Below are 20453 nucleotides of genomic sequence, written 5' to 3'. Positions count from 1 at the left end.
AAGATGGTTTGAGAAGACTGAATCCATATTTGAAATCTGCTCATGCTTGGACGAATACAAGGTCAAATACACAGCTTGCACCTTCGCAGACTCGGCCTTATCATGTTGGAATGGCCATGTTAAAACTCTGACCCTTGCTGTGGCTAACTCCATGAGTTGGGAGGACATGAAAGTCATGATGCTGGAAGAATACTGCCCAAGAAGCGAAATGCAGAAGCTTGAACAAGAGCCGTAGGACCACACCATATTGGGCTCTAATGTGCCACCTACACCGCCATGTTTAACGACTTGGCAACTCTGTTCCCAAGGATGGTCACCCCGGAAGCCAAGAATTTGGAACGTTACATCTGGGGGCTATCCCATCAGATTCAGGGAATGATCATATCCCCAACCCAAGCACCTACGACAATGCCAAGCGTTTGCGACAAACTCTTGTCGACTAGGGAGTCCGCCAGGGTATTATGGACCCTATACCCGAACAACCTAAACGGGGAGACAACAAACGAAAGTTTAGGAATAAGAAAAAGAGGCAACCTGCTCAAGAGCCTATCAAGAAACAACAAACTGTGGTCTTCTATGCCGTCACTGCCCCTACACCAGTCAAGCAGTATGTTGGGTCCCTTCCAAAATGCAACATGTGCAACTTCCATCACAATGAAGCCTACCGAGAGATGCACTACAATAATTGCAACAAGAAGGGCACAACAAACCACCCAAGCCACTAATGCTGGGGTGAGTCAGGCATGCTACGGATGTGGTGAGACAAGGAATTTCAAGATATTGTGCCCAAAGACAAAGAACAGAAATGGAGGAGGCGTGGGAAGGGTGTTAGAAATAGGGCAGGAGGCCATGAAGTATCCCACCGTGGTTACTGGTACGTTTCTCCTTAGTAACTCATATGCATGCATACTTTTCGATAGTGGTGCGGAGAAAAGTTTCGTGAACCACAAGTTTAAACACTTACTCAAACAGAAGCCCCAATCGCTAAATGAAACATTCACCGTAGAAATGGCAAATGGAAAAACAGAAACCACAAAAGATATATACATAGGATGTACCCTAACTCTAAACAACTATTCCTTCCAAATCGACCTAATGTCGGTCACAATAAGGAGTTTTGATGTTATCATTGGCATGGATTGGTTAAGTGATGGGTTTTGAGCACTACATCAATCCTATGATGTACATGCAAACCCTAAAGCTTTGGATCTTTTTTGTCTAATGAACATGCAATAATCATCCAAAGCTCATAAACCCTAGATCTAGCATATAGTAATCGATATTATCATAATAAAAGGGTTTATATCTTACTTTGATTGTTATGTTGCAATAAAAATCTGAATCCTTCTTGTAATTGACTTCTGAAAGCCTAGTGCCTCAAATGTTGCACCTCTAATGGAGTCACAAACACCGTATGCAAAAAGATGAACAAGGAGAGAGGGAGGAGGCACCAAAAACGTCCAAAAACATCCAAAAACTCTTAGGGATCACTTCCACACGTTTTTGGGGCCTTAGGGGCTCCTTATATAGTTAGGCTATTAAGGTTATCAAACAAGGAAATGCTAATTTGACTGCTTAAGCTCCAAGCAACCCATGGACTCCCTCCTTAGAAGCCTTGGACGAATTCTAATGGGTTTCCCCATAGATTTCGTCCACTCTAACTTCTATGGAGTCTATTAGCCCAATTGTAACTATCATATAATTGCAATATCAGTCCCCTTTATTTAATTAATCTCTTTTAGCCACAAAATTAATTCTTATTAATTCTTGACTAATATTAATTAAACAATATGATTTCTCTTTTAATATATTATTCATATAATATATTAATAAATCATAATTAATCCTTTTTCTCCTTAGTTCATCCTATCAGTTGCTATGGTGAAGGCAACCCAAAAGGACCATGCTCACAATCAGGTCAAGTACATACCAAAACAGTTATGGGCTTGGACACCTAATCCAACATTAAGTCCTCACCATGCCGATATCCTGTGTTACGAAAAGGCCGTTCTCCTTAACCTACCAAGTAGCGAATCCTTCGTCATTTATGGCGACAAACCCAACGTGAATCTCCAAATCATCTCTTGCATCAAGGCTCAAAAGTATCTATGCAAGGAATATCATGCCTTCTTAGCCCACGTTGCTTATGGGAAACAAGAGGTGAAAGACATTAAGGATATTCCAGAAGTCCGTAACTTTCCCGATGTGTTCCCAGAAGACCTTCCGGGAATAGCACCCGTGCGCCAAGTCAAGTTCAGAATCAACTTGATTCATGGAGCCACCCCCATAGCAAAATCCCCATACCGTTTAGCACCGACAGAAATTCCGAAATTTTCCAGTCAACTGAACGAACTGATAGGCAAGGGATTCATCAGACCAAGCTTTTCACCTTGGGCAGCACCAGTCTTGTTCGTGAAGAAGAAGGACAGATCATTCTGCATGTGCATAGACTATCAGGAACTGAACAAACTCACCATCAAGAACCGATATCCCCTACCCCGAATCGACGACCTTTTAGATCAACTACAAGGATCGAGCTACTTCTCAAAATTTGATCTAAGGTCGGGGTACCATCAATTGCGGGTCCAGGAGGGAGATATTCCTAAAACGACATATAGAACTCGCTACGGACACTACGAGTTTATGTGATTCCCTTCAGATTGACTAATGCACCAGTGGTATTCATGGACCTAATGAACCATGTATTCCGACCTTACTTAGATAAATTCGTGATAGTATTCATCGATGACATACTAATCTATTCACGAAGTAAGGAAGAACATAGACAGCACCTGCGACAAGTCTTGGAGACAATAAGGGCAGAGAAACTGTATGCGAAATTCTTGAAATGCGAATTCTGGATTCGAATGGTGGACTTCTTGGGACACATGGTTAATGACGAAGGGATACACGTGGATTCTTTCAAAATCAAGGCAATTGAAAATTGGGCAACACCAAGAGCACCGACGGAGATATGCCAGTTTTTGGGTCTTGTTGGCTACTACCGAAGGTTCATACAAAATTTTTCCAAAATCCCACAGCCGCTCACTACCTTGACATAGAAATGAGTGACTTTCAGCTGGGAGGATAAACAAGAGACTGCCTTCCAAATGCTAAAACAAACCCTATGTAGTGCTCCAATCTTGTCTCTCCCAAAAGGGACCGAAGAATTTGTGGTCTACTGCGATGCATCCAAGTAGGGCCTAGGATGCGTGCTTATGCAACGAGGAAAGGTCATTGCCTATGCCTCAAGACAACTTAAGACACACGAAGTTAACTACACCACACATGACTAGGTACGATGTTCCCTAAACTTTTGGCCAACAAAATGACTAGGTAATATGTTTCTCATGTGGGTAAGTTAGTGCGATAATTAGGCATAATATTATCCATAAAGGTTGGGCAGAGTACCTAGTAGGCTTAATATTTTCCTATTATACTAGGCATAAGTATATAACGAATGTTATATAATTAGTAATAATTATGAAATCAGTAGTATAACATGTATCCCCCCTGATCGTAAAAGGTTTGAAAACTATAAAAGTGGGGCTGTGAACTCACTGTTGAAGCGTGAATCGCTAATGTAGGGTAGAATCGGAAAGACGGAACTTGAGAATTGTTGGGGAGGTAAGGCACACACACACATAGAGAGAAAGAGAGAGAGAGAGAGAGAGAGAGAGAGGGTAGGTGGAGGTGTGAAGATCAGACTACCGGAGCTTTCTATTTATAGCAAGTTTTTTGGGCGCACGTTGTGCATGCCCCACGCTTGATGTATGCGTGGCTCCATTAGTGACCTATCACGTGCCTCCTTATAGTGTGCTACATCTCCCATATCCTGACGGATATAGACGTTAGAAACATGCTCTGTGCATGATGCATAGTAGTGTGCACGCGACTAGAATTGAGTTTCTAAATTTCACAACTCCCACATATGAGGCCCGTTTCCAACGATTCTTATATCCTTGTGTAGGTCTTGACATACACTACAACTTTACTTTTGGTTGTGTAGACTAATTTTCACTTTTATTTTTTAGCCCGTATTTTAGAACCATTATGATTTTATAAAAATCATAACTCTTTCATGCAGGTTCTGTTTCAGGCATTCGTTGTCTCAAAATTCACATTTTCAGAAGTACTACGATTCTCATTTTTGTGACTTCTGCTAAAATTTAACCGTTCTTCGTAGTTTTTAACGTGGTAACTTTTTATGGATGGTATATTTTTATTACTATAAATATCATATCTCCCCCAAACTAAGTCATATTTTTATGAAGTATAGATTTTTGGAATTCCATTGATGTGTACATTCTAAAAATGTTAATCTGCTCATAAGATGACACGATTTTTTGCGCACTTATTTCTAGGCCTAATATTTGACGTAATCGTATGAGTTAAGGAGAAAAATCGAATATATTTCTCCATATATCACATTATGACATTTTAATCCTATTACATGATTCTGAGATGCGAAATTCTAACAGCGGTTGGTGACGTCTTTTTCTAGGTTCTCACTAGGGATGAAAGTGGGTCCAAACTTGGTCCGGATGGACCCGGACCCGAAAAACCCGGAATCGGTTAACGAGATTTGTAGGACCTGAAACCGGACCGGTATATATGAACCGATTTCGGTTCGGTTTTGGGTACGATACCGGGTTAAGTGGGTTTAGAACTGGAAATCCCGAAAACATTAAAGTGGGTAGGGTGGAACCGGGTAAAGTGGGTTTAGAACCGGAAGACCTGGAAAAACCATAATTTTTTGGTAATTACTTACTACTTATTGGGTTGAACTTTGAAAATTTTCATATTGATATCCCGACTTCGGAGGGCTATAAGTCACTGAATATGAACATAAAAATGAAAAACTTATAGTCTAAAATCATGTAAAAACTCTAACTACAGCCCTGAAAAAACTATATGTCAATATAACTTTAAAATAATGAGATATGCATGTTTTAACATTTTCACAAAATACAAAGTACAAAAACAAATAGCTGAAAAGTTGAAAATTTTCAACTTTGATATCTTGACTTCGAGGGACTGTAATTCATTGAATGTTAAACCAAAAATGACAAAATTATAGTCTAAACTCATGTACAAACTCTAAACTACAAGTTGGAAAAAACTACATGTCAATTCGACCTCAAACAAATTAGATATGCATGTTTTAAAATTTTCACAGAATACAAAAAGCTGAAAAACTAAAAACTTCCACCTTTGATGTCTTGAATTTGGGGGACTACAAGTCATTGAATATAAACTCAAAATTGACAAAATTATAGTCTAAGATCATGTAAAAATTCTAAGCTACACTTTGGAAAAAACTGTATGTCAATCCAACTTTAAAAGAATGTAATATGCATGTTTTAATATTTTCACATAATACAAAGTACAAAAACAAATAACTGAAAAGTTGAAAATTTTCAGATTTGTTATCCCGACTTCGGGGGACTGTAATTCATTGAATATTAAACCAAAAATGACAAAATTATTGTCTAAACTCATTTAAAAACTCTAAACTACAAATTGAAAAAACCTCTTGTCAATCCGACTACAAACGAATTAGATATGTATGTTTTAAAATTTCCACATAATGCAAAAAAGCTGAAAAACTAAAACTTCCAGCTTTGATATCTCGATTGTGGGGGACTGTAAGACAATGAATATGAAACTAAGAATGACACACTTATAGTCTAAAATAATCTACAAACTCTAAACTACGTGTTGAAAAAAAAACCTCATGTCAATCTGACTTGAAATGAATGAGATATGATATTTTAAACTTTTCATAGAAATCGGTTGCGACCCCTAAAAGTGGTCCCGATTCCTAACACCGGTTTCGGTTCTTAAACCCGGTTTACCCGAACCCGATGGAGCCAAACTCGGCTTACCCAAAACCCAAATAAATACATTCTTTAAATTCGGAACCAGAACCGGTTCTATATATTCCAGTACTAACGTTTCCGGTTCCGATCCGATTCTGGTTCCGGTCATATTTTCTGGTTTTGAATCTCATCCCTAGTTGTCACATCGTGTAGTCCATCCCCACATACATCAAGTCAGATTATTTGAAGCAGATTGCAAAAGCCTACAAGACTAATGATGCTTTTGCGCCGGCCACCGCTCCGCCGCATACTTCTATTAGAGATGTCAGGCAAGGTCAGTTGGTGTTTACCTTTAATTTGTTTTTGGACTACTATTTTCTGCATGCTCCTTTATTGGGGAGGTTTGTCATTTCTACAAGGTGCATATTTCTCAAATAAGCCCTAATGGATTTTGGAAGGTCATGTATTTTCTCTTACCGAGTAAGGCCTTAGGGGTTGAGCAAGACGTTGATATTTTCCACTATTTCTATTACACAACTTCGATTGGATATTGGATAACCTTTTCTAGCATACAAAGGGTTATAGATATTTTTCATCATTCATCCAACTCTATTAAGAACTGGAAACATGAATTCTTCTTTGTGGATTCCACCGCCTTTCCCTTTCCCATAGCCTTTGGGAAGACTTCGAAGTGCCTTTTGGATAATAGGCCAGAACTTTCGTTTGAGAAAGTCGTTATCTTTCAAGCTCTATCCAGTCAAGTTATCAAGTAGGGAGACCCAAAGGAAATTCATCTGTGTATGGTAGGGTTAAGTCCTTATTAGGAGAGGAGAAGGAAGATACTTATTCTTACTTTTAAAGGTCGGGAGGTGCCTCTTATTTCAATCTTGAGGTGTGAGTCTCCTGAGGTTAGACTAAAATTGAAGAATAATTCTTTAGGTTCTCAATCCAGAAACTCATCTAGTAGTAAGGAAATCTCTGGGTGACAAGGTGTAAGTACATGTTATAGTGGTGAAGATGATGTGAATCACAAAGTAGGCTCTATTTTAGCCCATGTTGAATTTATTTCTTTACAATCAAATTCGTTTTCTAAAATAGTTTTTCCTATAGATGGGGGCCTTCCCGATAAAGCTTCATATTCCGATAAAGTTCCCCATAAAAGGAAAATCAAAGGTTCGACCGGGTCAATTTCAGCTTTTCTAAACAAAACAAAAACAATAGATTCGATAGTGGTTATTCCAGATAATGAAGAGGCAAACATGGGACCTTTATTTGAGCATTGTGACGACACTAATCGTGTCACGATTGATGTCCCTCTTCTTACTTCTATTTTTCCTTCCTCAGTGACTTTCAAAGTATCAGGTCATTAATGTTTCACCCTATTCTGGTACGAAAATTGATGAGTTAATTTTTGGTTTGCCAGATCAATTCAACGTCCCTCTTGATGTTCCTCTACTTAATTCTAGTTGTCCTTATAAACTGTTTGTACTGAATGCTCTTTAAAATTTGGCAGGCAATCCTTGTGAGAAGAAATCTACCGCTTTAGTGAATAGCTCGACCACAGATTTTTCCAACTAACCCATTCCGAATCTGGATCCCGCTGGTAAGGCTATAAAATGAGATGAAGTGATACCCCCTATTTCCATTAAAGCTGGTGATTCTTTTGTTTTTTTTTCTGATAATTTACTCACTCCTTCTTTCGACCATGGGACTATGTCGAGTGCAGCTCAAAAAGGAGGCTTAACGAGGACTTGTTAAGAAGTGAGGATTCCATTGACAAGATTTGTCATCGTCTTGACCATTAGGCATCTTCTGATCTAAAGGTGTCATTTATGAATTATTAGTTAAAGATTAGCTCTCTACAGGTGAAATCCTTGGAGAACAAAAATGTTGAAATTCGTCGAAAGTTAGCTGAGGTCAAAGTTGATAATAAACATGCGGTTTCTTTTAACCTTTCATTGGAGTAGGATATAGATCATATGGGTGTCGTTTATGGGAAAGTAATTGGTCTTGATGAGAGGGTTTAGTTGTTGAAGCTTGAAAACTTGGAGGTGGTGAGCAAGGTAGAGGAGGATTTAAAGCTATCTTTGGAGGAAAAGGATAAAGTGGTGTGTTTATTGGATCGTGATTTTTCATATTGGAGGGCATCCTTGTCCTTTTAGTGGGGTTAAGGTGGGCGAGTTGGAGAACTAGGTCCAATATCTTCAAGAGGAAGGACTGGAGTCGGATCGTCGATTGATTGCATTGGAACTAACATGTTGGTGCTTATGCAGGAGATTGGTCATCGTCATCGTCAGTTGGTGTAACATCCCAAAAGTCACAACAAATTTAAAATTTTAAAAACAACCCATAATCCTAAAATGTTTACAAAATCATTGTTTCCAAATTGTTTATTCATATCAGAGTATCCCAAAATCATAAAGCCATAAATAGAGGATGTGTACGGTCATGCTTTCGCCTTCCCCTAATCATCAGAAGTACTTGAAAGAACAACTAAAAACCGAAAGCCAAAGCTTAGTGAGTGTAACGCCCGTAGATCCGGGCTAGTCAATTTAGAGGCAATAGGTGTCGAAAACGACTTTTCGACAAAAGATTATTAAGAATAAATAATCTCAACCAAGTTTTAGTATATGTTACAAGGTTTCCGTACATATAAAGAGCGTCGAAATCCGAGTTATAACGAAGAAGTTATGACCCGTCGAAGTTTCGTGACGGAACCGGCACGATACCGGGAGGCGTAAATAGTGAATTTACGATAGAGCGAGATTTAGGCTTAGCGATCTAAGCGAAAGTCGTAGTATATGTTAAACCGAGAGTGTGAATAAAAAAAGCATCCAAATCTGACTTCGTATGAGGAAGTTATGATTTTTCTAAGATTTAGCATAGCAGTGCACAGCCCGAAATCTGAATTTTAGATCGGTCGATTTTTAGCCAAAATAATCTAAATGATCAATGAAGATATCTTTAATAGGATTTAAACGATAAAAAGACAGTCGAAAACGGAGCTCGTATGCGAAAGATATATATGAAGCTTAGTCCCTACTCTTCGAACGCTGCGAATTCGATACAGTTTTGTAAATCTGAGATAGAGTGAGAATTAGCCGACGGGATCTAAATGAAAGCTGTAGTACTCGTAAATACCGATGCGTGGATATAAATAACGCAGAAAATGGAGCTCATATGCGAAAGATACGGACGAAGCTTAGGGGCTACTCTACGATAAAATCCCTATAAATAAAGGATGAATCCTTCATAATTTCTTCACGCCATAACCTTTCTTTCTCTCTCTAACTTCTCTCTAGCCTCCTTAAACCCCTCCCAAGTCTAGGGAACCTCCCTAGCATGAGAAGAAAGCCTCGGAGCGCCCGACGGCTCCGAGAAGAAAAGCTTTCGGCTCGGAAACGCTGCTCCAGCGAAGCCCAATTTTTAATAAAAACCCGTTGTAAGTGAACTACGTCTATACTATATTTAATATAGATTTTATTTAATTATAGTAACATTATTAGGACCTTAAAATAATTATTTGGACTATTATTATGAGTTGTATTGAGTGTTATTTAACGCTTATATAATAGTAATAATAGCTAGACTATTAATTAGTCGCGATTAACGTTAAAAACTAAACCTTAGTGGTATTGACACTAGGTTTTGTCGAGGAAAATTGTTTTGAGATAACGAAGTGCTGTCTGAGTTCGGAATCACCACCTAATCAGGTGAGTGCATAGTTACTTTCATCTTACACATAGATATGAAGTATTTTATATAAATTACGTGCTATGTGTGCATATTACCTGAGTACTTGCTGTCTATGATGAATGAACGATTATATACACGTTTTAAATGATTTAAATTGTATATGTATTTTATATCTTCGAAAATGTTGGGGTAAGACACGGGTAGATGTAATAGATGAAATATGAGTTGGATGATGAGTTGAGAGGTGAAATAGACCGTGAGGTGAGGGTGAGAGGTGGACGATGTGAGAAGCCTTTTTCCTAAATGATGGCCCTGTTATTCAGCAGAATATGGATGACAACCACAGACTATTCTAGACAGTCTGGTGGAACATTAGCAGGCTCGCAACCTGTAGGTGTTGTGAAACAATGTGTTCACCGGTGTACTCTAAAAAAACCCATTGATATGTATTGCGAGTGGACTCTCGAAAACGATACTATCAAACCCTGGGAGATGCGCCTAAAGGAATCTACTGGCAGAAGCGCCTAATAGAGAACCTCATAACCCCGACAGATGCGCCTAAAGGACTATTCCAGCAGATGCACCCCATAGAGAATGTTACAATTTTGGCAGTTGCGCTTAAGTGACAGAACTAGCAGTTGTGCTTGACAGATGTGTCATTTACAACAATGGAATTCGTACCTATTCCTTAGGATACTGAATGAATGAACAAGAAAATAGCTGATTCTTAGGGTAGATCCTTAAGAATAAAGAGAATAATGGGGATGGGTAATTGGGATAACTGTTTGATGATTAAACATAATAATTATATTATTGTGGGTTGAAAACACTATGTACTCACCAGGTTTCCCAACCTGACCCACTCAGTTTATTTATATCACAAGTGTCGATATGAAGTGACATTACACTGAGAGATTAAAGAGATGTAGATCACTAGTGTAAATAAATGTAAGTTCCGTTTATACTTATGTTCCTGTATTGACAATGACATCCCAAACGTTTTAAAATAAATGAAATACGTTTCTTCGAAAATGTTTTGATAACGTATTTATCGTATTTTTCTGGGAACAAATTCCGCAACATTTTTATGAAAAGAAGTACTCTTATTTTTATAAAGAATAAACAAAATCGGTCTTTTCTGGCTGTGAAAATGGGGATGTCACAGTGAGTTTCCCCCAAAGTACCAACACACGAACATATAGCATATACAACAGCATGTTGGGTCCAATCAACCATCGGGTTGGAATACCCCAAGCCCAGTCAACCTCGCGATCCAGTCATCCTTGGGATGGAATACCCCAGGTTGGAACGCCAATATACAACCGGTCCAGTCATCCACGGGATGGAATACCCTCGGGCCCAATTAGCCATCAGGTTAGAATGCCCCCGCTTTATTGGCTCGTGTATAAAGCAATAAAGCCTCAACCACAACTCAAAATATTTCGATATATACATAACAGATAAACATATAATCAACCAACAGACAAACATGCATATCTACAGCTCACTACCGCATAGCAACAACCTAGAAATTAGGATACAGATCTAACAGATCACTACAACATAACAACATATGATAAACCAGGATATTAATCCAATGGGCCGACCTTGGTGCCTTCGACCGATAAGTACAGTGAGGAAGACTCAACTCACACCCTAAACAATGGCTGACGAGATCTCGACTTCGAATCTCAGCTCTAACCGTCACATATCCAACCAAACAACTAATTTTCAACCACAATCCAAAATACCCAAAATACCCTTAAGTTAAACTTGGTCAAAGTCAAAGTCAAACTTGTCAAAATTAATAAGTCAACTGAGTCAACCGAGCTGAGTCAACTCAATCGAGTCGACACAAAACGCATACATGGGGCGTACTCCGAAGTTACATTGGGCGTACTCAAGCCTTGACTGCAGTCGGGATGGTTGACCTCGTACGTGCTGCGTACTCCAGGTACGCATGGCGTACACACATACACCTCAAATCTCCATTAAGATCATTATGCCTTAAGTTCTCACGTCCATCTTTCAGATCCAAGGCCAAAATACTGCTAAGAGTCATAAAGTTTCCAACTTTATGACTTTGCATGTCCAGTAAGTGCTTAACTCAACATCTTAATGCATTAAGACCTTCTAAGGAATGCATGGAGTCAAACTTGATGGGTTATTAGGTTACAACTATAATGCTCTAAGCGTAAAACATTTAAACAATTAAAATGATTAGGGTGCATGCAACCTAATAGGATCTATGTCTTTCACATATAAACAACACACTATGAATCGTCATCCTACAAAACATTCCTATGAAAACTAATTCATAAGAACAAGAAACTTACCTTGAAGATTGTTATTGCAAGCAATCTTGAATTCCTTCTTGAAAAACTCTTCGAAGCACACACCACAAGTATCGTGCCTCTAATGGTTCACACCCAAACCCTAGCAACCAAGGAGCTTGAAGAGAGAGGAAGAGAGAGAGAGAGTGGATAGAGGTGGAAATTTCGGCCCTAAGCCTCTAAAGGAATGTCATGGCATAAATTCTAAGGCTAAGGGTCTTTTTATAGCTGAGGTAGCTTGGTGCCAAAGCTAGGGTCTAAGGAGGAAACCCTAATCCCTTTGCTTGGTGACCAAGCAGCCTTTTCCCCTCTTTCAAGGGGCTTGGACGAAATTCCTTGGGCTTGCCCAAGTGATTTTTGTCCACGTCATCCAATGATGTCCATGGGCTCCTTCCTCAACTTTCAATAAATAACAAAATAGACCATGCGCTTTTAATTAATCCAATTAATCCCAAAATTAATTCCAATTAATCCCAAAATTAATTCCAATTAATTTCTGATTAATTATTAATTAAATAATACTATTTCCAATTAATATATTATTCTTATAATATATTAACAAATTATTTATTTTGATTTCTAATTAATTTAATACCACATAATAAATTAATAAACCAGTCTCTCTCTCTCTCTCTCTCTAAAAGTCGTCCTATTTAATTGCTAAGTTTGAGGGCAACCCAAAAGGATTGTGCTACTATCAATTCAGGTATATACTAATTATAGTTTTGGGCTTAGACACCTAATCCAACAGTCTCCCACTTGGATAAGCCTGTAAGTATAATTGCCAGTATAACTTCTAAGCTGATTAGCAAATTGTAGCTTCTAAAAGCCGATGTCGAACTCTGACCTAGTCAATTTTGTGTCCTAAGATACATGATTCTCTGTTCTACAAGATATGATACATGGATTATAATCAATCTCATTGTCCGAGTTTTTGTTTCCCCATTTCTGATTTGTGATGACGACATAAGACTTCTAATTGAATAGGCCAATTTAGTCTTGGCTAGGTCTAGCACTTATAACTCAACACCAAATCACCGAGGGGCCCAAAAACATCGATTTGCCCATTAGGGAAAAAGGAACGAATAAACTTTGACTTATATGCTTGCGTTATTTACTCATTAAATCATGCACAACAATACATTTTATTGTTGGATTAGTGTCTAAGTCCATAACTATAATTGGTATATACTTAACCCGGCCCAACATGGTCCATTTGGGTTGCATGGAATCATGCATTTGGATAGACTAAAATGAGAGAAATAAAACTTAAGGTTTATTAATATATATTTCAGAAGTCAGGGTGCGTTTGGTAATTAATGGACTTAAATTGAAAAAGATTTGAAGGCTTAGGGGGGGCTGATTGGTAATTTCGGGACTCATTATGAAAGGAAATTATGGAATCTGGGGCTAAAGGGTAAATTTTGGGCATAAGTTGAAAAGAATTTGATGGGAGGGACTGAAATGGAATTATGGCAAAAGACCTCATGTGACCGGGTATAAAACCCATTACCTTCTACAAACCCTAACCTTAATCGACCATATTACAGCTGCATCCCTCCATCCTTATCACCCCTTTGCCGGCGCCGCCGCTATGTCATCTCCGATTAGCACCCAACGACAACACCTCCGGACTTCCTCTCTTCTCCTCCTTTTCCTTCTTCAGTCACTGCCATGAGAGGCCTCATCCACCACCGATACTTCGCAATCAGACCAGCGTCGTCACCACCTGCTTCCCTCTCGTTTTCCGACCGACGAAATGCCAAACGATCGCCGCCTGCTAAGTCGTCATCGCAACATTGTCGTGCTACCCTCTTGTTGGACATCGTGGATCGCTGGGAGAGCCATCGAGAGCAGTGGCAGTAGACCGTTTCCGCCACTGAGAAGGTTATGCGTGACCTGGGGGTTCTCGTTAAGGGTCGCCACATGCTAATTCTTCTTTCCTCTCACCTATTCAACGTTGTAACTGTCGTCTATGGCCCTTGGGCTGTCGTTTGCGTCTCTTCCAGCGACGTCTGCCGTCTAGGCGGTGACTATATGGGTGTGTAGTTGAGTGTTTATGTGGTTATTGTATCGTGAGGATTATTGGAGCGATTTTGGACAGAAAACCCACCGCCACCACTGCCACCGCTTCTGCCGCCGCCAAACACCACTAGCTTGGTGGATACGCTACTATTCCGAGTATAGGTTGTGTGTGTGTGTGTTTATTCTAGTGTAGTGTGTGTGTGCGTTTATTTCAATATTTTCTTTGTAAATTGTAAAATGGAATAATGGAAAGAAGTTGAAAACCACCACCTTAGGGTGGTGGCTACCGCCTCCTGCCGCCACCGGCCGCCGTGTCGGGTGGCGGTGTGCTTGTCTTGTGAGTTGACTCGATTGGGATGCTTGAAACCCTAATGGGCCTTGTTAGCCTAATGGGCCCAAGGAAGCCTAATGGGCTTAATGAAAACCCTAATGGGTCTAATGGACTCAAATTGACCCAATGCAAACCCTAATGGACTTAATGATATTCTAGTGGGCCTAATAGGCCCAATAAAGCCCTAATTGACCTACAAGCCCAAAAAATTAATAATAGGCTAGTATTTGAGTTGGAAGACCCTAATGCCAATAAAACCTTAATTTGGGGAATTAATCGAGACACGCGGGAATTATTTAATAACTGGAGATATTAAATAACAACCATTGGCAAAAACTAATCTAAGCAATATTGGACTTAATGGATTAAGTCCTTAATGGATTAAGTTCTTAATGGGTTAAGTAGGAAACTTAACCCTTATCATCATTTTATGTGAAACCCAAATTTCACTTGGGTTTCTTGTTGGGCCTTAATGATCGGGTTATTAATGGGCCATCCAAAGTCAAGCAATTGGTCTAGAATAATTTAATGGGCCTAGGGTAAGGCCCATGTATGGGGCTTGGGCCCAATTTGGAAAATTGGGCCATAGATGGGCCATAGTTTAGGCCTTAATGATTATATGATGTTGGGCCTTAGAATGAGACCATGTATAGGCCTAGGCCCAATTTGGAAAATTGGGCCATGTGTTGGGCTTTGATTCCTAATTGACTTTGGGCCTATGAATTGGGCCTTGGGCTTGAATAAGCCAAGCTAGGGTAATGTAGTAATTACCCAAAGAATGTACTTATGGTTATGTAATGGGACCCAATTATTAATTGGGTGTTGTTTTGGTGTTGACAGTTCGGGAATCTATCATCCAACAGCTAGGGTTGAATCTGCAGGACTTCAGCAGAGTGGGATTGTGCCTACGGGACTTCAGCAGTGTGAGGTGAGTTACCTTCCAGTAGCGGTGGGTCTACGGCCACAATGCCGGCCCACCAGTAGGAGTTGTTGTTAGATGATTGTCTTTGTGATAATTATCTATGTTTGCTACTACCTGTTATGTTTATGTGCTAGCATGATATGATGTTATGTGATAGTGGTAGTAGGGGGTGAAATAGTCCCCGGTTACCGGTCGATAGGGCCGAAGGGGTAGATTAGAACCCAACTATGCTAGACAGATTATGATATATGTGATATGATATTATGTGGTAGTAGTAGGGGTGAAATAGTCCCCACTTACCGGTCGACAGGACCGAAGGGGTAGGCCATGCCAGCACCCAGATATGCTAGGCAGTATATGACCTATGTGTTTATGCTATGCTTTTATGTGGTAGTGTTAGGGGTGAAATAGTCCCCCATTACCGGTTGACAGATACCGAAGGGGAGGCCAGCACCCAGATATGCTAGGCAATATCCGGTCGACAGGACCGAAGGGGAGGCTAGCACCCAGATATGTTAGGCAGTATCCGGTCGAGAGGACCGAAGGGGTAGGTCGGGCACCCATATATGCCTGACAGTATATGTATGATATATGATTGTATGGTATGTTGTATGATGGAGGAACTCACTAAGCCTTGTGCTTACGGTTTACAGTTTTGGTTTCAAGTACTCGATTTCAAAGTAAAGGAGCTGACTTGATCGCAGCGCATCACACTATGTTTTCCGCACATGAGATCTTTGGGATTACACTCTGATATGGTTTTATGATAAATATGTTTTTATTACTGACACTTTGGCTTGACACGAGATATTATTATGAATGTTTTTATACTGATGGTTTTATGTAATAACTTATTTAAAAATGAAATTTTTGGTCTTTAATTTTGGGATGTTACAGAAATGGAAAGCCATGTCAATTAGGGTTTACCCTAATTGAGTCACACTATATAAACATATCATTCTTGTCAAAATCGGCCACTAGGTCTATGTATGGAGGGCAAGCCGATTTCATGAAGTGATGATTTCTCTCATGGTTATTCCAAGTGTTCATGATGTTGTGTGAACCATTTGAGGTGTCACACTTGGGGCACTAGGCTCTCAAGCTACATGGAATCAAGCACCAACAAAGAGGTATGTCATTCTATTAGAATTTATATTATGTGTACTTTATATTATGCTAGTTATAACAATACCTTGGAAAATTGGTATTTGCATGTATAATAGAGAAAACATAGATCCAAGGTATTTAGGGTTGTATGTACACCATAGGAGTGTTAGACTGCTCAAAACCCAACATTTATAACATCAAGTTACTGAGGCGTTTACATATTATCTATGTACGACTGACTTGTAAAAAACAACTCATATATCTCCGTTTCAAGAATATAAGATATTATCATCTCAGAATTACTCGCGATAAAATCCATGAAGTAATTATCTGAGTGTGGGTTTATCCAATACTCAAAATCCCCATTTTCTAAGTACTCATGAACATTACAGCAAAACTATTGCTATGTATATAAATCTTTAGACAATCTATAATCTAGTTCATGACAGTCTTAATTCGCTACTTACTTCCAAATGTACGAGCGACTGTGGAATTTTGAATAATCAAATTCTTCAGGAAGTAAAACATGCAAAGTGAAACACAATAATAACCTAATTAACTATGGTCTCAAAACTATTGAATATAAATAAAACTCTTATTATTTAATCACCATATTAATTAAGACTTTATCCAATGTATAATGTTTCGAGTAATCAACTAAACACTTGAACTAAACATTAGTCATGCCATGTCATGAAAATACATACTATGTCTCTCTATGGTCCTTCCTTTGTAAACTGATTGATTGGACACTATTCCAATGGTGCTCATTTCACAATTCTAAATTCTTTTCACTACTAATTTTGTTAGAATTCCAACCTTACATGCATCAATCTTTTGTGATGTAGAGGATCCAAAATCATAGAGACTTAGCCAATGATATTGTAGAATTTTCCATTGGAACTTTGTTACTAAAAACAATTCCATTGAAATGAAGTCTGAAATTAAAGATACACTCCTTGAACACCTTCCTTGCATTAAACTTTCTAACTTACATGTTGATTTTAACAATTAACTCCTGCTATGGAAACATTTCCATATTCGCACATGAATATCAATTTTTGATCAAGAATCATCTCAATCCAGAATTATGCCAATATGGTCCATAATCCTTCTAAACCAAAATATACTTCCAACTGTCTATAAACAACCAATCTTTTGGTATAATCTTAGAATGTTCTCTACAGTTGTTTAACAACTTTAGTCACACAAAGTTCTAGTCTTTTTCCCCTCTCAATAACCAAGGCATTTAAAAAAAATCAGAATGAGTGAATATTATAGCATACGTAATCGATCCTATATCCGAAGCATATGGGACTCAACATGGCATACACTACAACTTAAAAAAAAATCAGTCTCTTGATTTAATATTTCCATATATCGAATTTCCTATGTTTAATCATTTTAACATGACATTCATATATGTCCAAGATGAAGCTCTGTTAAACCCTTCAATCTAAACCATTAGATTCTAAAAGAAGTATGAGTTCCCTCTCCCTTAAGTCTAACTATAGCGTAACAATTTCCAAACTTTGCAACTTGCAAACTGAAAACTTTGTTCCCTACGAATAGTATTGTCATCTTGCAATAATAACATAATAATTATGCTACCACTAGCATAATAATTATTCTTTCACTTTCATAAGAATTATGCTCCCACTAGCTTTGACATGTACCCATAAATCAACTAGACTTCTAGAGATCAATACTCTTGAGTTTCTTACTAAAGTGCAGTTTTCTGATATGTGATGCTTCGATAAGTCGTCGACTAGACTTATCAATCTTATACACCTTCATTAGATAGTATATATATATATATATGTGTGTGTGTGTGTGTGTATTTTCAAACCTTTTTAGAAGTTATAGCTAGACGCCCTGAAAGTTCAAACAATTCCTTGCCATTTCTCACAATTCGAACTATGAAAAGGGATGCTTTAATTATATTATGAATTTGAGAATGCAATTAACACAACTACTAACTATAATGATATTTTTCAGATCTTTAAAATCTACTAGCAAAAGTGTTTCCTCATAATCATTCTCATGAATTAGAGCGACAATTTTTGCCACCTAGATTTTATGATGTACATGTTCCCATCCATGCGAATCTATCATTTCCAACTTACAATCATAAGATAGGTTTATGTCAAAATCAAAATCAAATTTAGCTTTTCTTTTATGGACTGAACTTCGAATATTCTTAATTTCTTGCCCTCCGGTAGCACAAGGGCCGACTAGTGCTTCCATGTCGTTAAGCAAGTCACCCATGTTGATCAATGTACTTTCACCGACCAATGTGCTCTACCTTTTGTAGTCAAATTAGAACCATATAACTCATAAGTATTTCCAACTCAACTGGAAGGTGCACAGAAACAAGAATGTGTCAACGTAACACGATAGGTTATCAACCTCAGGTCGTGTGCTAGTGATAACTAAAAGGTTTATTTTTCAATTGACTCCTAAAACTCCCAAGATCAATAAGACTCCCACTGACTTCTTGAAATATAAGTTTTCTCTTTCAAGGAACATTTATTGACAAGCCAAAACAAATATTCAAAACTTAGTGTGGATCCCCAAAAAGAAAACACTTCATTGAATTTTGTCTTAGTTTATCCTTTGCTTTAACCAATACATCACAACTATCAATTCCAAATGTGCTAGAGTAAGAAAACATTATTACTCCACATTTCATGACGTGTTATAAACCTACTTAGTATAAAATGAGTTTCAAGATACGATCTGTAGTAACTAGAGTATGACTCTAAAACTTGATTGGAAATGAAGTACGACTCATCTCTCGATTGAACCATTTCAACAATATCCGATTCCTCTTCTTAGTTAAAAAATGTTCTTCGAGGATCGGTTGTGATATAGTTACACAATCTTTAAGATGATCACAAAACATGACACTAAAGTACTCCCCTTTCCTTTCAGATTGGAGAGACTTATATCTTTCTGCCTAATAGATTCTTCTTATTCGTTCTGCTACTCTTTGAAACTTTTTCAAAGTATCAGAATTATGCTCTATCTTATAAACATAACCATATTTACCGAAACATTTGTAAATTATGATGTATAGACTTATCATCCTTTTGTGGTGGATTTGAATAGTCCATATCAACATGACTAGATCCATTAGTCCTTCACTTTGACTCACATAAACATATGATCAATGAATTAGTCATAATCTTGCAACGATCAAGATTCTCATACATCACACAATTCAAATTGCATGGTTCCAAGTTCCTATCTCATTGAACCTTGGGTGATGAGAATTCTTTATCACTTAGTCGATTATGACATTACTGTTGGATTAGTGTCTAAGTCCATAACTATTTTGGTATGTACTTGACCCGATTATGAGCATGGTCCTTTTGGGTTGCCTTCACCATAGCAATATGTAGGATGAATTAAGAAGAGAGAGGTTTAAATATGATTTATTAATATATTATGAGAATAATATATTAAAGGAGAAATCATATTGTTTAATTAATATTAGTCAATAATTAATTATGAATTAATTTTATGGCTAAAAAAGATTAATTAAATTTAGGGGACTGGACTGGAATTATTGGATAATTGAGTTATTGGGCTAAGGAATGCTAAAGGAACAAGGGGTGAACGAAATTATGATGGGAGCCCATCATATTTTCGTCCATGGCCTTATCCAGAAGGTTCCATGGGCTGCTTAGAATTTAAGCTGTCCATTAGGGTTTTGACTGAAACCTTAGCAGCCCTCACAAGTATATAAAGGACCCATTAGGCCCCAAAAACGTGGACAACTGATTCTCTAGGGTTTCTAGTCGTTTTTGGGTAGCCTCTCTTCTTCTCCTTTTCATCCAAGTTGCATAAGGTGTTTGTGACTCCATTAGAGGTGCAGCACTTGAGGCACTAAGCTTTTGAAGCCAATCCAAGCAAGGAATTGATTGTTATTGCTATATAACAATCAAAGGTAATTCTCTAAACCCTAATTCAGTTTATAATATGTTAGATCTAAGTTTATTAGTCTTGGATTCAAAGCATGTATAATAGAGAAACCTAGATCCAAGCATTAGGGTTTGTATGAGCACATAGGATTGTTTCTTATGCATAAAACCCATCAGTGGTATCAGAGCCTTGATTGGTTTCAGTTGTATGTGATGCTTAACTGCTTTATTTGATGAAAATCGAGTTTTTGGCCCCTGCCCGACTCAACTCGGCGAGTTGACCCCTACTCG

This window comes from Lactuca serriola, chromosome 8 (assembly GCF_051521515.1).
Source record: "Lactuca serriola cultivar US96UC23 chromosome 8, Lser_US96UC23_V15, whole genome shotgun sequence".
Lineage (NCBI taxonomy): Eukaryota > Viridiplantae > Streptophyta > Magnoliopsida > Asterales > Asteraceae > Lactuca > Lactuca serriola.
Note: the sequence above shows the minus strand (reverse complement) of the source record.